This window comes from Pogona vitticeps, chromosome 1 (assembly GCF_051106095.1).
Source record: "Pogona vitticeps strain Pit_001003342236 chromosome 1, PviZW2.1, whole genome shotgun sequence".
Taxonomy (NCBI): Eukaryota; Metazoa; Chordata; class Lepidosauria; order Squamata; family Agamidae; genus Pogona; species Pogona vitticeps.
In genome coordinates, this window is record NC_135783.1 from 182,997,357 (window position 1) to 183,007,058 (window position 9,702).

Sequence of the window (9,702 nt, forward strand, 5' to 3'; positions counted from 1 at the left end):
GCCTGCCTATTGCAGAAACAAGAGAAAGAGGCACACTAAAAGTCTGATAACCTTGCCCATCAAAGCCTGGACATCTGCTCCTGCAAAGCTGCAGTTCTGTTTTATGCATCCTATAAATAAAATCCATGAAGTCTGACTGATTTTTTTCCAATCACTTGGCCAAAGAACAGAATATAGAGTTGTGAGGAACTGCAAAGATAATCTAGTCTAGTCCAGCCTTCTGCTCCTGCAGGAAATCTTGAGCAAACCCATATGGCTCCCTGGCTCCCTGCCTATCCAATGTTTAAAAGCAACACTCCCTTTCCCAATAAGAAATCCACAGCTTTATTCTCAGTGATGGGCTAGCTAGATGAAAGTGCAAAACGAGGGCGAAAGTGGCTTTCTAAGCCAGACCCCCCCCCCCCCCCCAAAAAAAGCATCTGGGCTGGAAGTTAAGCACAAGCCTGTGAGGAAATGGTAGTCCCCGCCAGATGGAAAAAGCGACAGGGCAACGGTGGTTTTCAGAACCGTGTCTTGCAAGCAACACCAAGATGAAGCGACTACCATTTAGAGAGCCTTAGGCCTCCCTAGTTGGCTTCCTCTTAGCAGGCCAGCCCGGAACACATCAAATGCTCTTTGTGTGCGGGGTGTGTTGTCCTGAGGTGTGTTGTTTTGCGTCTGAATGCTCTCGGGTGCTGAACGAGTTAAAGTTTCAAGGCTCTCTCTCTCTCTCTCTCTCTCTCTCTCGCCCCCCGCCCGCCTGCCCCCCCTCCATGCCCTCCATGCCCGTCCTGCGGGCCCTGCCCTGCCCTGGCCCGCGCTCCCCGCGGTTTGTATTCTTACGCTCCTGGAGTGGCGTGTTCATAGCATCTGGTTCCCTGGCAACAGCTTTCATGGGCTCATTCAAAGCCTTTTCTTCTTCAGAAGGCCCCCGCGGCGACTCCCTACCACCACCACTAATCACCATCTTAACGGAGTGTTTAAGATGCAGCTGGTAGGGAAAAACAAGGCCGGCCGGAGAAGCGAGGAAGGCGAGAGGCAGGCAGGCAGGCAGGCAGGCAGGCGGGCGGGCGGGCGGGCAGGCGGATAGATGGCCTCCACCTGCCCGAGGTTGGGCTCAAGGAGGCCGGTTGCGCACGGTGGGAAAAAACGGGTCTGTTGGCTTACGGGGTACAGATGTTTCCAGGGCCAAGGACCGGAGGGGGGGAGGACGGATGGAAAGAAGGAAGAGGATGAGTGACTCCCTTCTGGAATGATGGTTGAGGAGTGGGGAGGGCACCCCCTCCTCCGATCCCTAAGCCCCAGTGTGGCGAAGAAGAGTCATTTCCTCTTTCTGGAGCAGCTTTGCTGGCGGGTTGCCTGGGAGGGGGTGGGGGGGGGAGGAATCCGACACCCAGAGGCCACATTGCCCGCGTCTTGTTCTCAGGCATAGAGGAATGAGGGGCGGAAGAACCGCCCGGAGGAGAAGGTGATCGTGGCAGTCCCTTTAAATCCAGCCTTACGAAGGCCACTGCAAAACCCGGCGTGCGTGTGGGTTTTTTTGGGGTGTGTGTGTGTGTGCCTTGAAAGAGGATCCAGCCCCGCTTCCGTTACTGCAGGGATGGGCGAAATGCGCCCCACAATCGGTTCGGGATTTCCAAGTCTCTCTTCCCCCCCCCCCCAGTTCAAATCGATGAATGGCGAGTTCCGAAAACCTCCCAAGAGCGGCAGTTCAACTTTTTCAATGGCTCACTGGGGTCGGATCCCTGGCACTGTTCAACATCCCCGAAAACACTTTTCAAACGTTCAAGCGGACTTCCAGGCACCCTCTGGCATTTTTGGGTGGTCTGTGACAGTTGCTCATCCTTCCATCAGATGATGATTCTCATCAGGTTATCAAACTATGTGAGATAGTTAAAGGGTGTTTTTTTTTTTTTTTGCCGTGCCACCCCTCCCCCTCCCCATGCCTGAATAGGAATTTGAACCCAGGTCTTCTCCTGAATTTTAGTTTGTCGCTCTGCCTGCTACATCACACTGGCCCTCTACCTGAATTATTAATCAGACTGATTATTTAACAATTTCCCCAAGTGAGTAGTACCCGCACCAGGACAACCTTATAGGTAGATTCCCAAAATGTGGAAGCTTTTGAAGTTCTTCAGAGCTCTTCATCAGGCTAGATGGTTCTTAAAAAATGGGGAGGAGGAAATGGTAATTTTATCCACCTTTTGTGCTCTTTGTGTTGCCCCTGGAAGCATTGAGCTCACCAGTCTGCTTTGACTATTAAAAGTGATGGTTTGTGAGGTTTCCACTGAGCAGATAGGTTGGGGGTTGGAGGCTCTGTTTGGAAAAGTGACTTCTTCGGGCAATAGCTCCGAGAATCTCTCACTAGTCACAGTGGCAGGGTGTCATAGTCCAAAGACTTAAGTTTTCCAAGCTTGAGGTGGGGATATGTGAGGGAAGACAGATCAGCCTTAGCCTGCGTGACACTCTCTGTAAAGGCCTGTGCATTCCAAAACAATGAGGCAATGGGGAGAAACAGCTTGACTGGGGCTGGGGGGGGAGGGGCAGTGGGCCTGAGCTGGGGGGGGGAGGGGGTTGGCTCAGTGGCCAAAGGAGTTTGAGGGAAGAAACTGCAGAGTGTGACTCGGGCTAATTTGAGCACATTTAGCTGTGACACAACCTCAACCTCACAGCAAGACACCTCAGGGAGGCGAAGCCTAAAACCTTCCTCTGAAGCCCTGCATTTGTCTCTTTCAGTATTCATAGATGGCATTTGCCACAGAAATGCTCCTAAATCTGGAGAAACTGCATGGGCTCTTCCTGTACTCTTTGGCTCTTGGAAATTATAGCTGTCAACTAATGAAAGAATTTCATCTGCCTTCGAAGTGATTAAGGCTGCAGTCCACTGCCAGTTGAGCCGGACAGAATTACTGCAGAGAAATAAGCAGTCTTAGGCTGCACCCCTAAGTACACTTACTTGGGAGTAGGCCCCTTTTGAATATAGCAGCACTTCTGAGTAAATAAAATGGGTTTCACTTCTGAGCAGGATTTCAGCACACTTCATGAAGCAGACGCGCTGCAAGCCAATCTTTACACGGTATTTTGAGATATCAAAGAAGATACAAGAATTTGAGTAATCTGGGTAAAATTTAGGAAACAGGAAGCAACCGATTTCTGAATCAGGGGCCTTTCTTACTGAGGCATTTTGTGACAATTATCTGGTTTTTTGTTTTTGATTTGGTAAACTGTCACCTCTGCTCCTCAGATTAAATGTTTTCTGCTAAATTTCCCATGTATTTAAATTTTTTTTTCTAGGACACAGACAACTGAATTTCAAACAAATGATTGTTACAAATTCAATTTGGGACTTCAGTTTCACCTTTTTTGGCTCTGTTGGGCTCAGGGTTCAAAAGGTCTGGCAAAAATTTGAAAAATAAAAGATCTACAGTGTATATTGAAATAACGGAAGAGGGTTACGTCTGCTAGAGATGGAACATCGTGGGGAAAATGGTGTGTGATGTATATAATTTGTCAGATTTTACTTGACGGAAGGGAAACTTTGAAAGCTGCATGGCTTTTCTGCTGTGCATTATACACCGAAAGTGTATAACATAGGTAATCCTCTGCTATAACATCCCTGATAGGTGACCATCCAACCAACCAACCAGCTATTAAATTAAATGAATAAATCTTCCTTTAAGCCCTCCAGTTGCTGGTATTGGGCTAGATGCCTTTACTATTTCATGTAGTTTTGTTTATTCATTTTAGATTTTATCTTCCAATCTATACCACCCAAACAGCAAATGCCTTGGGGCAGTTTACAAATATAAAAACACAGAACATTATAATCATAATGAAAAGAAATATATCTGTCAAAAATGATATCAAAATATAATAATACGAGTTTTCTTTCTCTGATGGGCTGTTCTTGGAGCTGGGCTCATCACCTCTGCATCAGCTGTTTGAATTCTTTCTACATGAAATTTCCCTGTTAGATGGAGGCAATCAAAAATAATTGTTTGCATTTTGACGCAAAATTCTAGCCTGTTGACACGCTGCTGTTGTTCTTGCTTTCGCTTTCCTTTGGCGGTCTTCTGCTTCTCTCTTTTTTTATCTGCATATAAAATTTCTGAAGAGTAACTTCTTTTTTCATGTTAGAGCAAATCTTCTTCGTACACTGAAATGTGAATAATTGAAGGCATCTTCTATTTGTATGTTTTTGTTTTGGTAATTCTCGGTTTCATCCATAGAACATTGCTTATTTTAATATGGAGAACTATTAAACTTGTTTAGGGCTCTCCTGCTCCTCTCACTGTGTGAGGTTCTGGACCTCTTTTCCATATTCCTGCCTTGATGATACCACTCACCTTTGAACCCTGGGACTTCCTTCAGAGGGAAGCACAAGGTCTTATTGAACATGCTTGGAGTTAAGCCCAAATTATAGCCATAAAACTGTTAAGCAGAACCCAGGGTGGTTCCACTTACACTTCCCTAGGCCTGTTGTTTGACCTGCATGCTACAAAAACTCTGCTGGCACTCTGATTTCAACAAGAATTATATCTTGCTTTCCACGAGATACAAAATTCAGAAATAAGAATCCCTGTTGTCCCCCCACCTCCCTTTAAAGTGCTCATTAATTTCCGTTTTCTGGAAGCTGCATCATGTTTTTGCTGAATCAGTTTGGTCGGGCTTCAAATATTGTGCCAATTACCTAGCAGCAGGCATGTGAGTTCCACTTCTCTTGGCTTTCGCGTGGTCCTTGTAAAGAAGGGTTTTTAATTTCCATATCTCTCCCAGAGCTTGCTTGCTTGCTTGCTTGCTTGCTTGCTTGCTCTATCTATCTATCTATCTATCTATCTATCTATCTATCTATCTATCTATCTATCTATCTATCTATCTATCTATCTATCTATCTATCTATCTATCTATCTATCTATCTATCTATCTATCTATCTATCTATCTATCTGTCTGTCTGTCTGTCTGTCTGTCTGTCTGTCTGTCTGTCTGTCTATCTAATTTCAGATACGTTAAATGTAATTTTTTTCTTATTCTCCCCCACAAATGTTTGGCGAGCATCAGATTTTCAGTCTCCTGAGATCATTCATCTTACTCCCACTTTCTTGTTTAAAAATACCTCCAGAGTCAAGGCTCAGTTTGCTTGGTCTCCCCTTACTGCATAATAACATAGATATATTTCAAAATCAAACTGGCATAATTAACAAGAAAATCATCAGTTCTGCTCAAGAATACTGATTCAAAGCCCCTGGCTCTCTAAGCAGTCAGAGAGCCCTTGTGCAACACTGCCATTTATCCATCCTCACATCCATATTTCTTAACTCCATCACTACCACACCTCTCACACAAACAAACGTGCCTCCCAAACCTGAAGCTGACACAGAGCTGCCATTAGCTTCCCACCCCAGAGGCAGGCAGGCAGGCAGGCAGGCAGGCTGCAGTGGGAGGTAGACTTCAGTTCTGTTATCTGAATGGTTACTGGAACTTTTCTATCCTGCTTTTTAGAAAACAGCAGGGATCATTTCTCTCTCCCCCTAGGAGTCAATTAAAGAAACCCAAATTATTAACATTTGAATAAACAATAGTTTCTTTGCCTTCACTCCAGAAGCTCATTATTAGGAACTAAAAGCCAGAACTAATTAAATGATCTGATAGTGTAAATCCTATTAGCAGTGTTTTTTAAAATCATTCTTAATTAATTTTTTTCCTGAAATCATACCTATTCTTAGTAAATGGCAATTTATTTATTCTGAAGATATCTCAACCTCTCTCACACACTTTTGTGTGCACATTTACGCTTATACATATAACCACCCAAAGTTTGCTAAGATTTTCATCTTCTCATCCACATAACAGCAGTCTTTATAGCAGAAGCAAGGAACATATAATCCATACAGATATTCTTGGATTCCAACTCCCATCAGTCATAGCCAGCATAATGGGTGTTTGGAGTCTTAAGAGCTTCTGTGCCTACAATAACTCTCTTCCAGTCATTAGCACAACGTGGAAAAGGAGATTTCATATGTATTAATGTGATATTTCTCATCTGTCATTCAGTGAGACCACATTCTGGTAACTGTAAAAGAAAATAAAAAGTCACAGTTGCAGCACAAAAGGAACAGTGTTGCCACTTGTCAAGCTATTGTCATAGGGGAGGATTTCTATGACATGTCATTTTTTTCCTGCAATCTATGATTGAGTTTATGGGTGGGATTATTCATAAAGGTTTGAACTTGCTTATGGGCTCATATGTAGGTTGCAGAGAAAATGTGAAATGTCATAGAACTTGTCCTCCTCAATGTTGGAAAAATTAGTTGTGAATGACTTTGTTTAGTCGTTTAGTCGTGTCTGACTCTTTGTGACCCTATGGACCAGAACACGTCAGGCCCTCCTATCTTCCACCGCCTCCCGGAGTTGTGTCAAATTCATGTTGGTTGCTTCAATGACACTGTCCAACCATCTCATCCTCGGTCGTCCCCTTCTCCTCTTGCCTTCACACTTTCCCAACATCAAAGTCTTTCCCAAGGAGTCTTCTCTTCTCATGAGATGGCCAAAGTACTGGAGCCTCAGCTTCAGGATCTGTCCTTCCAATGAGCACTCGGGGTTGATTTCCTTTAGGTTTGTTCTCTTTGCAGTCCAGGGGACTCTCAAGAGTCTCCTCCAGCTATTTTTAATTGAGTTTTCCCAAGTGTTAAAGTAATCCAAAATACATAGCATACATTAGTAGGACTGTCTGAAGAGGAAAGACAAGAAATGTAGCCACAAATGGTTAAGACTATCCAGAAAACTGCAAAGTGGCACGGCCATGTGTCCAAGTCATGTTGTGTTGCATCCCAAAAGGACCTTGTGTGAGAGGAAGCCATTGATATCTACTGATTTATGCCCACAAATGGCTGCAGTCCATCCTATGCTGCATTGTCACTGCATCATTCCAGAGGGTTTCCTATCCTTTAGGAACAGGTTTTGGGGAAAGCAACTGAAGGTAAATAGAAAGGCCTGTGCATGAGAAACTATACCCAGGATACTTTGGATCTATGTCACTGATTAGTAAGGTAAGGTAAGGTTCCCCTTGACAATTTTTTTTAGTCCAGTCGTGTCCGACACTAGGGGGCGGTGCTCATCCCGTTTTCAAGCCATAGAGTCAGCACTTGTCCGAAGACAGTTTTCCATTGCCACGTGGCCAGCGTGACTAGGGAACGTCGTTTTATCTTCCCACCAAGGTGGTACCTATTTATCTACTCGCATTTGCATGCTTTCGAACTACTAGGTTGGTGAGGAGTTGGGACAAAGCGAGGGGAGCTCACTCCGTCTCGTGGATTCAATCTTACGATTGCTGGTCTTCTGACCCTGCAGCACAGGCTTCTGTGGTTTAGCCCACAGTGCCACCACGTCCCTCACAGATTAGTAGGGAAGCCCAAACGGAGATTGTCTTGCATGTGGAACCATCAGAACCTTGCACATGAATTTCCCCTTAAAATAGGATCCAGCATTTTCACCCAGAAGCACTGAGCTGTGGGGAGTGGCATTGCTCTGGATTTAGTATCCAAACAGGGTCAGAAATGTCAAGGCGGATGTCTTTTAGTGCTTGTGGCAGTGCCAAGGGAGAGTCTCTTTATGTTTTAGAGCTGTGAGGGGGGGGGGGAGAGATCTGTTTTGGGAATATAATTCCGAGAATCCCAGGAGCTTCTGGGAATTGTCTGCCAAAGAAAGGCTCTGGCAGGGGAAGTATGCCATTTGGTGAATGGCAGCATTCATACTGGATGTTGAAATCTCTGACAGTTCAAGAGACCCGCTAGGGAGTGAATCCTGAGGGCTAGGAATATGTGGTTCTTTGCATTCCCTGACATTTGTCCGGGTGGGGAGAAGCGGGGGGAGGAATAGCTAACATTTTTTAACCTCCACAAAAATCACATGGGATAGTCAATATTCAGCTGGGGTTGCCAATGTTCTGCCAGTGTTGGCCATTCACTGTGACCCAGTTGACCTTCTTATAATCTAAAGGGCAAGAAAGTACAGGGACTGGCTTGATTCATGGCCCGTATTTACTGACAAGATTTCGGAACTGCTGCAAGTCAGACAGAGGCTAAATATCAAGGTGTCTGTAATAACAAAGTTTTGGACTCTAAAACAAACTGGGCATTTGATGCAGGCACTTCACAAGTTTACTTGTCATTCCTTTTAGCCTTCATGTGTTTTTGGAAGAATGTGTGAATAGGGCTTTCATCTTCCAACATCCTGGCCAGTTGAGTTTTCATGTCATTATTTTCTTCCCTCTTTTTTTCCACCCTCCTCTTGATATTGTCCATACTCTCTGCAAACCTTTGAGTCCGATTATAACCCCCCCGTGTCCATGGGAGATGCGGCTTTTCCAACGTCAGAAATCCCCAGCCAGTATTAAAAATGGGAGTGGTGACAGGGAATATTCTGAGCAGGGATGGCCTGAAAAATCATCTCTCTTCTCCTGTGTGCTCGGATGTAATTAAAGCTCTCTGCATGTCGATGAAGCAGGAATGGAACTGAAGGTTGCCCATAGACATCCCTGATTAAATTAAAGATTTTAATATGTCTGGGACTAGGCACATATATGCCCATCCCACTCCCCAGGGAGAAAAAAAAAATTAGAGAGGAGCCAAAGGAAAATAATGGGGGGATGTACTTCTGTATACTGAGGATACACTTGTAGGGGTAAAAATTATATGATTCTACAAATTACATACTTGGATTTATTTTTCTTTCTTTACACCCAAAGCTCCCACAATTTTGAAGTGTGACTAAGCTCATAAAAATGGCTGTTACTGGAAATGTACGCCCCAATTAATATCAAAATGTGTCCCTCTCAGTTTGTTTGCAATGTTCGGAAGTCATGATTGACAGAGTGCTTTGTCCCAAAGACTTAAGAGTGGTTTTTAACCTGTAGGTAGATATACCACCACTAAATAACTTTTCTTTTTTTAAAAAAATAGAAATTAGAAGCACACTATTGTACTGTAGACCAATTTAGCCAAGGTGTTTAAAACAAGGGTGCATGAAGCAGACATCTGGTTTCAAAATAATTTAGTTACAAGTATCATTCAGCCCCCTGCATGTTTGTTACTGTTGGTGTTATAATATTTTAAAAGTACCTCTTTCTTAAAAGAGCAAGGCTATTCATCATTCAGTTGCATTTATAATGTTAGTTGTACTTCATTATTGGGAAGGGCTATTATTTACCAATAATCATTTGTTTCTAGCAGTTACTTGTAACTAGTTGCTTTCAACCTCTGAAAAAAAACACTGATCAACTGTTTGAAAATATCTCCGTCAAAGAGAAATCAATATGTTTATTCATGTATTTTGAAGTCATCGAATGTAAGAACATAAGAAGAGCCCTGTTGGATCAGGCCAAGAGCCCATCTAGTTCAGCTTCCTGTATCTCACAGGAGCCACACCAGATGCCTCTGGGAGCACACGAGACTACTAGATACCTGTCTCCTGATACCCTTCCCCTGCATCTGGCATTTTCAGGTAGCTTCCGTTTAAGCCTGGAGATTACACATCCCCATCATGGCTTGTAACCTGTGATGGACTTTGCCTCCAGAAATCTATCCAATCCCCTTTTAAAGGCATCTAGGCCGGATGCCATCACCACATTCTGTGACAAGGAGTTCCACATACTAACAACATGCTGGGTAAAGAAATATTTTTTTTTGTCTGTCATCGCTTTCCAAACAGTCAATTTGAGTGGATGT